General features: G+C 38.0%; 1 protein-coding gene across 3 annotated transcripts in view; it reads right to left on the bottom strand.

The window, feature by feature from the left end:
- The window catches only part of LOC131429604 (LIM/homeobox protein Lhx9-like), an 84,700-nt gene that overhangs the window by 50,507 nt on the left and 20,282 nt on the right, over positions 1 to 13,911 (bottom strand). Inside the window, exons 1-2 of one of the 3 annotated variants that reach the window (XM_058593832.1) lie at positions 10,500 to 10,799; positions 10,150 to 10,407 (exon numbers count right to left, since the gene is read on the bottom strand). The exons of 1 other annotated variant lie outside the window; for it this stretch is intronic. The gene's annotated coding sequence lies outside the window, so the exon portion shown is untranslated. Of the gene's footprint in view, positions 1 to 10,149; positions 10,800 to 13,911 lie in introns of those variants that run through there. One more of the 3 variants, XM_058593831.1, reaches the window with a different exon arrangement.

Raw genomic sequence — 13,911 nt, 5'->3', positions numbered from 1 at the left:
TGCAAGGAGGGGCCATTGTTCAGTCAACTGTTTTAAAAATGTCCTTACTGTTGGCAGTAGAGCAGTTAGGAAGCTTTTCAGAGGATCAGTAATATTGAAGGCTGTTAATATCCAGTCCACGATATCAGAAAATTTCAATAATCCAGCGTTTGTTGGATTTTCTGGTTGTGCTTTGGGGTCATTCGGGTTTTTTGATGCCCCAGGAAGTGCTGGGTACTCCTTATCATCCCTAAGTTTTTTGAACCCAGGAGGTGTTTGCTTCGGTTTTGAGTCAGCACTTTTTGTTTCCGTTTGGTTCTTTTGTGACGAAGAGGACAGTCTGAGGCCTTTACGAGGAAGCTTGGGAGAAGCCAGATTTTGTCTTTTCCTGCTTCCTTCAACCTGTGTGTAGGAAGGTCCTTCGCCTGGGTCGTCAGAGGTATCCTCTTCAACTGGCAAGATTGCAAACGGGTTCTCAGGGGTCGAAGGAGTGGTTCTTTTTAAGATTTCCGCATAAGAACGTTTGGAACGTTCTTTCACGGATCGCTTCAATTTCTCCGCACGCTGTATGTACGTAGGGCACACCGAAAGATCATGAGGATTCTCCCCGCAGTAGCAACACTTTTCCACTGCTCTTCTGCAGAGATCGTCCTCATGGGCCTCTCCGCATTTGCCGCATCGCAGTTTGTTGCAACAATAGGTTGCCGTATGACCTAACTGTTTGCAGCTTGTACAATGCATTACCCGCGGTACATACAGCCGAACAGGTAGACGAACTCCACTCACTACCAAGTAATTTGGAAGTGCAGATCCGGCAAAAGTCACGCGAAATGAGTCCGATTGGTAAAATTTACCATCTATCGATTTGGAGTGCAATTGCTTGCACTCCAAAATTTTCACTGGATGAAGGTCGGGGTTTTTGAAACGGCCTACCCCGTCCTTCATCAGATCTTCGATTGTCAGACTTTCGTCACGGACCACACCGTCGATCTCCACCACATGAGACGGGACGTACACGCGGTACTCCTTCGTGAACAACTCGCTGGTAGCAATCGCGTTTGCTTGCTTCAGGTCGGACACAACAACGCGTAACTTGTTTGGCGAAACCTTATCTATTGTTTTTATTGCCGAGTAATGTTTTTCCAGGTCCCGAGCAATATTTAAAACTCTGAGAGACTTTAATGTGGGCCGGAAGTATACCACCCACGGACCCCCCGAGCCATCGTCTTGGTAAACTTTTTGGCGGGCAGGCAATATCTTAGAGGGAGATGGAGGCATCGGAGAGGGAGATGGCATCGGAGAGGGAGATGGTATCGGAGGGGGAGATGGTATAGGAGGGGTAGATGGCATCTCGGAAGCAAACTCAGCCTCTAAATGTTCTTCGTTCATTCGTTCAGCTTCGCCCTCCTCCGAGACACCCCCACTGTCATCAATATTCATATTTAAAGTGCGGGAGTAAAGAAGTCTCCCGCACTTAAAATGAGAAAGAAAGAAATAAAATGAAAAGAAAATATATGAATAGTAAAAGTTGAAAGAAAAAGTTTGAGAAAATACTTAACAGTATGTCACGGTAAGCTGTTAGGTGAGTTGCTCCTTCACTCCTTCGTTGTGCTTCAGCGTGACCTTGACTCAGGATTTGGCTGCTGCGATGCGGGTAGCAAACAATAGAAATAACTGCTGCCCGAGGATAGCACAATAGCGTCTACTGTTGATACCGATACAAAACCGGTGCACAGACAGAACTCACTTGCGGGGATGCTACTTTTTATCACTTTTATTTAATGCCTATACTACAGCCTCTGCTGTGATAGGCACCTTCGTCTTACCGATGTCGATTGTTAAAAAAACGCGTGTGCTCACTTCGAACATTCGGTTACGAATGACTTATTTAGTTATTATATTGTGGTAAATGCTAATAAACATTTAGTTATAAAAATAATCCAAATATCAAGTTGTTAGCAACTTTTGTATTCGGTCTAAAAAAACAAGAATAATATTCTCCAGAGTGCCAGCTCAAGGATTAATTTCGGAAACGGATTTAGTCGTACATCTCAAAACTGCCCATACTCGCATATCAGTCCCATATGAGTGCTGGTCACTTTTAAGTTAGCCCGACGGATAACGTCCATTTTACCCTACATTCAGATAATGCTCAAATAATTTGGAGTTAGTTCAGTAAAATTTGAGAAAAACGTGCTTAATCCATCTAGCAGTGAGATGATACCTTTTTTAACATCATCAGGTGTTTTTTTGCATGAATAGGGTAACAGAGGTATTTTGGCCCACTTTAGGATTGATTTTATTTTGGCCCACTTTATAAAAATATCCACCAAATATTGTAATATCTTTAAAAACCCCTTCCGCAATAGGTAATTTGATGTGATTAGCTTCAAATTGATGCAAAATGAGTTACTTAACATCGATAAAATCCGATGAAATCGATAAAGTTTGTTAGGTGGGCCAAAATATATGTAGTGGCCAAAATACCTCTGTTACCCTATTTTTCGGTGTTTTAGTTCTCATGGCATTATTTTAATGACCGTCGTTTCAAGTGGCAGTTCTATTCACTCATTACCCTGTAATGTCGAAACTGCAAATCGGATCGAATTTGAATCTAAACGTGTGACAATCGATTGAACATACTATGAGATGTCGAAGTAGGTTCCACTGTAGAGTTTTTCGTCATTATTTGCGGTACTTCTGGTGCCGATATTCAGGAACCAGCATAACCTAAAACGATTCGTATGGCCATAAATTAATATGACGATTGCAATAGTTTTGAGTCCAAATTTGAAGCTTTTTTGGATTGCCATTTTCTATATCCATATGAATTTTAAAAACTCATCACCCTGTACTTCCAGAATCGGATAAAATTCATTCATTTTGAGTGGGACCTTAAATCCTTTAACTTGAATTTTTGTTTTTGAAATTCGGTTTGGCCTTTTTTGAGAAAACGATTGAGCTTTGAGAAACGATTCGATACTGGAACCGGACTTCTAAAATCAGTGTAGCCGAAGTCAGTTAAATCCAACTCAGGAGCTGTATAGTTGTTTGAAAATCAGTGTAGACATCTTTGAGATGTCGAGATACGACTTTTCATCTGAGTTTGTAGAAAATAGTTGAATCATCTCCGAGAAAATTGAATGAAATTATTTGTCACACACGCATTTGCTGATTTTGACGAACTGATTCGAATTGTATATGGGTGTTGTGTTCTTCCAGCATTTATTGCTGTAAGTAGTTTAAATCAATATTATTATGGAATTGATTTCAACTCGAAAATGCTGCCATTATCTGGTTTGCATGTGTCATATTCGAACAATTATGTTACCAAAAACGAAACGTGCTAAAATCGGTCCGAGGCAAAATTTCATGAAAAAGGATGCTGTACACAGTCCTTTTGGTATTTAGAAACAGTTGTATAAAAAATCGTGTTCCACGTTGCTCCAAAACATTACTTTGTCATTCAGCGCTCAAAACTCTTACTACTGGAATAAGGCAAAAAGTCACTTACACAAAAATATCGATATCTTCGTTAAAAATGGATGGATTTTAACAATCTATGGCTGGTTGGATAGCTATTACCTTGCGGAATCTAAGTCTATTGACAGAAATGTTATTGTCATAAAACTGAAAATTTAAACATAAAACTTTGTATAACTCAAAAAGTAAACATCCGATCTCAAAACCATTCAATAGCGCTCAGGGTGACGGAGAGACCTTTCATTTGCGACTAGTTTGATCAAAATCGGTCCAGCCATCTCTGAGATCTCGATCTCTTTGTTGACAACACACATACAGACACACATACATACACACACACGGACATTTGCTCAGTTCGTCGATCTGAATCGACTGGTATAATACACGGCCCTCCGGGCCTCGGAAAATTTTTCTAAAGTGTGAGCGAAATCTATACCTATTTTTTATATTTATAAAAAAAGGTAAAAAATATCAAGTTGGGTCTGTCCCATACGGAAAGTTTTCCCACGCATTGAAAATTACCTATTAGTAACTAAAAAATGTACAGGTTACATTTTTTTTCCACTGTAACAATATTTAGCGCTGGCAGTGCATGCAAAAATTTAGATAATGTAAGATAAACTATTTTTGAATTGATCCTTGGATATAGCCGGCACGAAAATTCTTCTAGAATATTTTGCGGTTCGATCTCAGTTCCTCGCAAATAAGCTTCCTTCAGTATCAAACGTATTGCTCTCATTTATACTCACAATTTCATCCTCCGAAGCAACAACTTTAGGAAAAGATTTAGCTCTTTTGCTATAACCAAAATCACTGTGCTGTGCTGAACGAGAAATTTCGGAATATTTCTATCGGGTGTTGGTGGCATTGAAACCTACAAAATTACAAGCGTTTGAGCTGTTTTCCGTGGAAGAGTCTCCACCATAAAATTTAACTGCATCAAGGACGGACATAGAAAGCAAGATCTCGCGCAACTTCAGCTTCATATGATGGGAAGAACTATCGCGCAGGTTTTGACTTTCAAATACCTCGGGGTGTTGTTTGATTCAAAATGCACGTGGAGAGGACACATTAAATACACTGAAGTCTTTTTTTATGCGAATTTAAGTACCGCATAAAAAAACCCGCATAAAAAAACCGCATAACTCTGAAAATTCGTATAAAAAACCGCATAACTCTGAAACTTCGCATAAAAAAAACCGCATAACTCTGAAACTTCGCATAAAACAAGACCGCAGAAAGGTAAACCGCATAACTCTGAAAATTCGCATAAAAAAAGTCGCGTAAAAAAAACCGCATAAAAAAAGACCGCATAAAAAAGACCTCAGTGTATCTGATAACAAAATGCCAACAAAGAGTGAATTTTCTTCGAACAACAGCAGAATCTTGGTGGGGTGCTCACCTGGAAGCTCTAATAAAATTGTATCAGACAATGATACTTTCAGTGATGACTACAAACTCCCATATTATCAAATTAGAGCGAATTCAGTATCGTTGTTTGCGAATTGTCTTAGTTTGCATGCATTCGACACATACTATGAGTCTTGAAGTTCTGGCGGGAGTTCTTTCATTGAAAGATTGCTTTTGAGAACTTTCATCACGACTGCTAATAAGGTGTGAGGTGCTGAATCCCCTGGTTATTAATAACTTCGAAAGGTTAGTTGATTATCTTATCTGCATGGATGTTATCTTTCGACACATTCATGCAGTGCGATGTGCGTGGAATCCCGGATCACCTACGCTCGATGGAAATCCCAAAAATATTTTCAAGTAAGTGCAACCATATTGACTCTGAGAAAATGTTTTACACGGACGGATCACAAATTGAAGCGACTACTGGGTTTGGTATGTTCAACAATAATGTTTCGGTCTGATTTAGACTTCAAGAACCTGCATTTGTTTATATAGCAGAGTTAGCAGCAGTTCATTGTAGCTTGAGTGTAATCATCACATTATCTCCAAACCATATATCCTCTTCTCAGATAGTTTGAGTGCAATTGTAGCCATTCGCTCAAACATGACTGGCAAGAATGAACCGTTTTTCTTGGGCAAAATAAAACAGTGCCTGAACGACATATTGAATAATAATTATCAAATCACAATAGTTTGAGTTCTGGCTTATTGATCCATTCCAGACAGTGAAAGAGTCGATATTTTAGCCAAACGTGTTGCTATTGAGGGGAAATTTTTGAACGTCAAAGAACACTTGCGCGTCTCGTCAAAGAACATCTTGGGATAGAGATGATCTGGGATCGGGATGTGAGCAGGGTGATGTCCAGAATCATGTCCAATTGCTACACATTAGACGCATATCTCCTTCGAATTGGACTTTCCGAGACTATTCATTGTGCTTGTGGCGAAGGTTACCGAGATATTGATAATGTCGTTTGGACATGCGTGGAGTATCGTGATGTCAGATCTCAACTAGTAAATTCCTTGCGTACCCAAGGTAGACTATCCAAAGTCGCATTTCGTGACATTCTTGCTTGTCGTACACAGTAATTTTTGGAACATGGTTTGTCACTTAGGAATATTTATACTAAGCTGAGTAACTATCGTGGAGATAACGTGAGTAACGTGAAGATATCAAGTAACTCAGGTCAACTTTTATAACACATTCAACGAAAGTTACATCATACTACGATCACTAGCAGCAATGATGCTAGATATATTAAGGAATGAACCATTGTTCGAACCTTGTATCGGTTTTCCTTTAATAACATTTTCTACAAATGTCGGATTATTCGATTAATATTGGTTTACAAATGTCGGATTGTTTTACGGTCTTCGAAGGTTTTCTTCCTCGTTAAACGAAAATAACACATGCACTGATTTTTTGAGATTACAGGTTGATCTACAGCCAATTATTATGAAAAAATCCCCCGGTGAATGATAGGTTAAAACCGGGCTAAAATAAACAACTAACTAACTATTTTGCAAAAAGTCAGTTTCTCCATACTAAATCCCATACAAACTCTAAGCCTCGGGCGCGAAAATATAGTTTAACCGATCGCGCTAAAATTTTGCTTATGGGACCTAGAAAGAAAAAGAAATGTTTGGAGGAGCGAGAAAATGAGCCTTTTCACCTTTTCCCACACAACCTTGTCCCGCCCTAATATACACACTAAGATTTGATTAATCGGAATTTTTTTTGAAGAAAACTTACGATAATCATTAGAAATAACCGATGTTTCGGTACATGAATTTCATTTTAAAAAAATTATGCAAATTTTTCCTGGACAATCAGTTTTACGTATGTTTTCATTATAAAATTATATATACTGTTCGTATGGTAAAATTGTCTTCCAAATACCAAATTTGTGTAAATACTGATTGTGGTGTAAAACTAGCTGTCAAACAGTTATTAAAATTTTCAATAAGTGTATTTTTATTGACCAAACGAAACGAAATCTTGAGAGGTTCGTCGAATGGATTAACGTACCGGTGCACATGTTTTCAAAGCATTAGAACACCTCAAAGCTATTTTTACTTATAGGCAGACAATAACTTCATATCACTATGTCAACTTGCTGCCGACACATATCGATCGAGAGTAACTTCTGGTGAACGCGACAGATTATTCGGTATTCTGGAAGGCGCTTATAATTCCGGTCAACCGGGACATTAAGTCAAGTCGCGAGTTTTTCTCAATTTTCATCGGCTGATAAACTGATAAACATATTTTTCTTTTTTCGTGGATAGGTAGGGCAATAAAATCGTAGGCAATGGTTTTAATTTGCTTCACTCGTTTCTGTGAAAAATATCCAAATTCGTAAAAGACAATCGTAAGTTGAAAATTTATGTTGTTTATTTTTTAAACCCGAAAATTCATTTAAATTACCGAACTGATTACCGAAAGTTCAGCTGCTGAAAATTCGGTAGAAAATTACCGAATTCTGCTAAATTTTCCAAGTGTGTATATTGTCAATTCATGGCAATCAGCTACCGAGAGTTTAAATAAATGCATACAAATACAGTACTAATATTTTTTCAAGTAGCTGTGTATTTACAATGGAAAAAGAATGATTTCTATCAAAATCACTGGCTGTAGCATAAATTGAAACGTAACCGTAAATGTAGCGTCTGGTTTGATTTCGAGTTCAGATAGGGTAAAGTGTTATAATATGCTTCCCTTAAGGAAACATTGAGATATTGCTAAATGTACTGATATATTTTCTTCGAGAATGTATGTATTTCTTTTAAATTCGCCTGAGGAACATAATTTTCAATGATTTCGGTAGAAGTGATGAGAATTGATTGATACAAACACATTTTCCAAAACGGCAACATTATCAATTTTTTCGCTTGCCCTAGACATACTGCCCCAGCAACCGTATAATATGCCTTACAACAAATCAGTGTTATGCCCCACAACAATGATGCAATATGCCCCTTGAAATGTCGATATAGAAGAAAAGCGGATAAAGAAAATATTCCATAATTAATTAATTATAATTAAAGCAGACTGTTGAATCAAAGATGGGGCATAATGTCCATTGAGTGACTGTCATCAGGAAATTCGTATATCAAAGAAATGACTTTGTTTCTCTGGATTTTTATACTGTAAATAGAGACATACGCACTGCTAAAAGTTAATTACTAAGTAGCAACCGATCATTAGATTTTTTATACGGTGAAAATGCTTGTTTAGTCGAAGCAAAACCTTACATCGAAAAGCAGCCTAATGATATTTTCAGTTTTTTTTTTCATATTTTCCAGCACACGACAACTGCCAAACTTGCATTGCAGTAAGATCTTACGAAAAGATAGTGTTAGTGATAAAATTTTTGTGTAGAATATTTGAATGTTCAAAAAAGGAAGGGGGCGTTTTGGTTAGTAGGGAAGCTTTATAACACTTTCCCCTAATTAAGTTACGTTCTCTGGTACAACAATGTTTTACTGCTCTTTTATGCAACTTCTTTGCCGTAAACTTACATGATTTCTCGATGAACATTAGATTCGGTCCTAAGTGGAAATGACAGAGTTTCTGTGTGTTCTTTCTCTTCCGAATATTACGGTACTCATAGTAATCCTTCTCCAAAACTATGTGCAGAGAGTGATAAGTAAAACTATAATCTTTTAATTTACACTGAAGAATCGAAAAACATAGTTAGTTAGTTTTCTTTATTAAAGAGACTTTCAGCCGGATCGAAAAACATGGGAATGGTTACTACTGGCCGCTTTATGTAAAGGAGCACATAACCTTTTTGAAACGTAAATACAAAAAGAGAAACAGTCATTTGCCTTTAGAAACTAATCTTATTTTCATCTAGCTTTATTCTTTCTGTTTAAAGTAAGAAATTTAACGTTTCAACAGAAATGTAACTAGCAGCGTTAGTTTGTAGTTTTTTGAAAAATTCAACTCTCTTATGCATTAAATGATTCAACCATTGAAATAATTTCTGATAATAAATCTAACGGAGAAAGCGAGAGATATTCACTATATTTTACTGCATCTGATACGGTACACATACCATGCGTACACCATTTGAACCAATTTTATCCGATTTCCAAGGATCAATAGCAGAAAGTTTTTCCTTGGTAACCCTCTCTACCATCTCTCTCACTATATAATTTCAGTAGCACAAATCACCGACTCATGTCAGACGGTGCAAGAAAAAAGAACTGCGATTGTCCAGCCCGGGTTCATCTCCGCTGTCAGATCAAAGCGCTCGAAACTGCCGACATGATGATGATCTCCGTTCATTACATGTAATCATTGGCGATATCAACAATCAACATGCAGTGTGACAAGCCCTCGAGAAAGCTTCTGGCCAGTGGTCAAGATGCGATTCGTGATCATGAATGGTCGCGTTTTTCGCGGTTACCCCTTGTAGAGGCGAACGCCGGAGAAAATGATTGACATCAAATTACTTTTTCCCGCAATTAAAAATAATTTTTGTGGCTCTATAAGGGACGAGAGGAATTTATTAGAAGCTATGTCCGGATTTATTGCTGCCGATCAATCGCAACCGGATCCGATCGTGACCGATGGATGGATCGATTGGGACTGTATCACGTTTGTTCGGTAGGATCAGAACTACTACTCGCACTGACTGGCCGGAGTACTGCATCGGACAAGATCAAACGGTTTGTAATGAATGTCATGAACGAATGGTTTGGTCTGAGCCGAACATGGGTGTGGATTTTGATGATGTGTTCAGTACTGGTTCGTGATAAAGCTTAATTTGGCCTTTGGAGTTGCAGTTTTTAATTTTTTTTTGGTTTTAGAAATTTTTTCAACATAGATAGGTACCGTGAATTCTAAAACCACAACATCAGATGACATTAAATATTAGATCAGTTGTCGACACACTTGTTGAACTTATTATAGAAGCAGATTGATATAATTTGTAAAAGTGCAATTTTTAAGAATAATTTTATCCCACCATGATTCGAATTTGTCACAGATGTTAAGGACATAGGCGCACAAATTTCAAATTTGCACGTTTTTCGATCATAGAACTCATGTTGGGTACGCGATTCCACAGTCACACTCAAGGATTCCAATTGGATCGACAGATACGCACTACAACCTCGACTACAATTCCACAAACAATTAAACGCATCCGATGTTTACACTTATCAGGATACTATGCCTTTGTCCACAATCAACCGTAAACGGTGTCGTCTGTGACTAGGAGCGAGGGAGACAGACGCACACGGAGCTATAATTATGATGATTACCATCACATCTTCACCCTGCCAACCGCGACGGTTTCCTCCGAATGAATCTAATTGGGTACGGGTTGGAAGGGTCTTCGGATGCTGGAGTTGCCTTCGTTGATTGTGGTCGTGTAATTAGTATCCACTACGGCAACGCTGTCGGTGAGGACGACGACGACGACGACGATGCTGACGACGACTACGATGACTACAACACCGAAGGCGTTTGTTTCTAATCCTTGCTTCACTGTGCCAAGGCCTAGTGATCCAAGGAACTCACTGGGGATGTAGGTCAAGAAAAACACCAGCACTTGTACTATGAGGTAATTTAATTATCACACGCGTGAGGGATTGCCAAAACTGACACTCACACTCCACTAAGCGGCTGATAACCGGAAGTGATCGAAAAGCGATGCGAATGGTGCTGCTGTGTTAGCGTCCGATTTCGATACGCGACGTAATCTCGTAACGTGTATCACTGACAGTGACTTCCGCAAGCCACGCTCTTTGAGCTATTCTTTTTTTCTTTTCGTCGAATTCTCCAAACACACAAAAAATGCAGACAAACCGAAGGCAAAATCTGAACTATTCCATATATCCTCGAATATTTTTTTATCATCTCCATATTCAAACTTCCCCGTGGCTGGCAGGCTGGCTGGTTGGCTGGCGCGTGTTTGTAGAGTACTCACTCTTAGAGTCCCTGCCGTTTGGGAGAGGAGTTTCCAGCAGAAGTGTGTCTAAGTTGTGAGAGAAAGAGAAAGAGAGAGAGATCACACCACCACCAGTAGAACGAAGAACCGAAACGATCCTTTTCCGCACCGCCTGGTGGGTGGGGGTGACGATGGCCGGTGGGAGGTGAAAAACGGCAGCTCGATTGAAACATCGAAATATGAGTTGGGCACGAACAGTTGGCAGTAGCAAGCATAAAACACCACAGCACGAACAGTGGGAGTGAAGGGTGTGGGATTGTCGAACAATAGTATGGATTCTGTGAAAAAAAAAACATAATCATGTTTAGGTGCTGCATCGTGATGCAATCAGTGCGGACCGAGCACGGAGCTGAGTGGTTGGGAAAAACGCAACGTGAGAACGGCTGAACGTCAAGAGGGTGAAACTGGTGGAGACAAAGTCTTTCAAACAACTAAATGAAGGGTAAATTTAGATTGCACATTGGCTGAAGTTTGGCGATTTTACTATTCGAATATCTTTTAAGTGGAATTGGGATTATTTTGGATTCACATTTAAAATTCATTTGTTAGATTAATTTTCAATGTCATTCTTGTATTGTAGATTTGGCCAATCCAATCTTTGAAACATAGAACAATAGAGACTGTATATTGTTCTACAAATTTGTCCCCTGGTGAAAGTTTGCCATTACATTACGCTTTACATAAAATTAGTCTGCTTAGAACAAGAACCTTGGCATTTTATGGTTCATAACTTAGGCTCATATGTTAAAAAATAAACCAGTTTTAAAATATCATCACTCATCATCAGAGTCGAACAGAATTTTTCAAAATCCTGTGTAAATTTCAAATTTGCTATGCGTTGGAAACACGTTCCACTACGTTCCGGAACGATAACAAAACCCTCCTGCCTGTTGTAGGAATATTCCAACTACAACTATTTGAACACTTATCACACGATATTCCTACGTGTAAAAGGCAACTTTACTTACTTGTTGTATAAATCACACAAGAAACCGATCAGAATAAAACAAAAATAAACTTGTCATTTCAACCAACAGCAAAACAAAAACTCTTCGTTAAGTGAATGTAGCAACCAAATTGTGTCGCGATGTGAAAGCGGCTCTCAAAACAGTGTCGATTGTAGTGACATCTACAAGTGTTCGCCATATGTGAGCCTGTATATCTGATTTTTCTGTGATAATAGTCATGTTTTCAAATGAAACCACAATAAGAGTTTTTTGAAAAAAATCACACGTGTATTGTTCGATTATTCTCAATACTCAAAGTAAATAATTTTGGAACAAGTACAATCTCTCTTTCAGCATCAAGTATGCCCATCAGAGCATCAGAATATTCCTTTGCAATAGACAAAACTATGGTAACAATCCAATTTTACCCTTCACACTCGCTACATACTAGACTTCGATGTTCGGGGTTGTTGTCCTCTTGAAGGATCTTCAATTTCTTTTATCATTTTTTCGGCATTCATATTGATTCTAGGGGAAGATTACTATAAATTTTTGGTAGCGATGGTTCAATCATATCTGGAAAATTATAAAAAAAATCTGTTTTAATCCACCTAGTGGTGTAATAATGCCTTTCTCATATCAATCATACTTATCATATTCTCATATCAATCATACTTATCGTATTCTCCAAAATAATTTTCTTCGATTCTTAAAAGAATAACCGAAATCGGTTTGTTTGACCGTCTACTGACAAAACTGTCAATTGGAAAAGATTGAAGGTCGATTTAGAAAATTTTTTAAGGTTTTCCCCATTTTCAGTTATGGTATACAATTTTAAACCCCTTTTTACCCTATATTTCCGAATCCGGAAGTCGGATCCCCATGAAAATCAGGAATTAAAAGTCGGATCCAAATAACATTCAGGAATTTTGTATGAGACCACAAGACCTTTCATTTGAATCTAAGTTTGTGAAAATCGGTTCAGCCATCTCCGAGAAAAGTTAGTGCAAAAAAACGTTACATACACACATACGCAAAGCTACCGCTGTTTGGCAGCCTTGATGAGCCGATTTTATTTCTCTCTCATGGTTCGTTACGTTACCAGGATACAAGAGCAGAAAAAATGGTGCCGCCATAGAAACGTACTTACCATTACAAAAATAACATTCACTTAATTTTTATCGCGACAACATATATGTTTTTATGCACTAATCGCATCTAAACTAAATTATCTAGACATTGTCAGGATAGATTTCCATGCTTCTGAAGGCGAGATATTCAATGAACAAGTTGAAAGTTGCCGTTTTCAGCTATGCAACTCTTCCTTCAGAAAAAAGACTTTCCCGACCGCTAAAGTCAAACAATCATTCTGAAATTTTCACAGAATAATCTAAACTAAATTTCTAAGAGATTGTCTGTTGGGTTTTTTGATATTCGTCACCGTTTCTGAGAAAATGAGATTTGAAGCCCTTTAAAACGCCCTAAAACACACTGGTCTCAGCCCTTAATTGATATGCTCTGATCTTGTGTAATGCAAGCTCGGAATTCCATGTTATGTCGTTTCCCCATGAGAAATTGACAACTACCTCTGGATAAATTATGAGTGCTTAAGATTAATTTCTAATTTATTTTAGATGAACTCGATTGATAATGAGAAATAGTTTATCGCTTCAACCGAAACGCTAAAAAACTGCTTGCATAAAAAACTTGAACACAAGCTTGGCGAAGAGAAGCTTAATTATCGAAATCGCAAGTATGTACAAAAATATAATTGCATATATTTGGGATAATGGTGTAATTTCGTCGGTCATAAAACAAATGCAAATCAAGACAAATGATGTTCGGTGTTGGTTCGGATTGATTAAACTTTTTGATTGTAGATCATTAGAAATTTTGGTTGCCTTGTTCCACATCAATAACTCGAACAACCCCATGGGGCTGATCCTTGTAGTTTTTATCAAGCGATTTGCTATTATAAATTACATTAAACAAACTACACTTATTTTGTACATGATCTTATAACTATTAAGGTTTGTTTGTATCAGCTGGAAGAGAAAGGGGTCTAACATAAAATAAAATTTAAATTGGAACTCCTATGGACTTAATGAAATGATAAAGAAGTTTCA

This window comes from Malaya genurostris, chromosome 2 (genome assembly GCF_030247185.1).
Source record: "Malaya genurostris strain Urasoe2022 chromosome 2, Malgen_1.1, whole genome shotgun sequence".
Lineage (NCBI taxonomy): Eukaryota > Metazoa > Arthropoda > Insecta > Diptera > Culicidae > Malaya > Malaya genurostris.
This window is presented reverse-complemented; position numbering and strand designations above follow the sequence as displayed.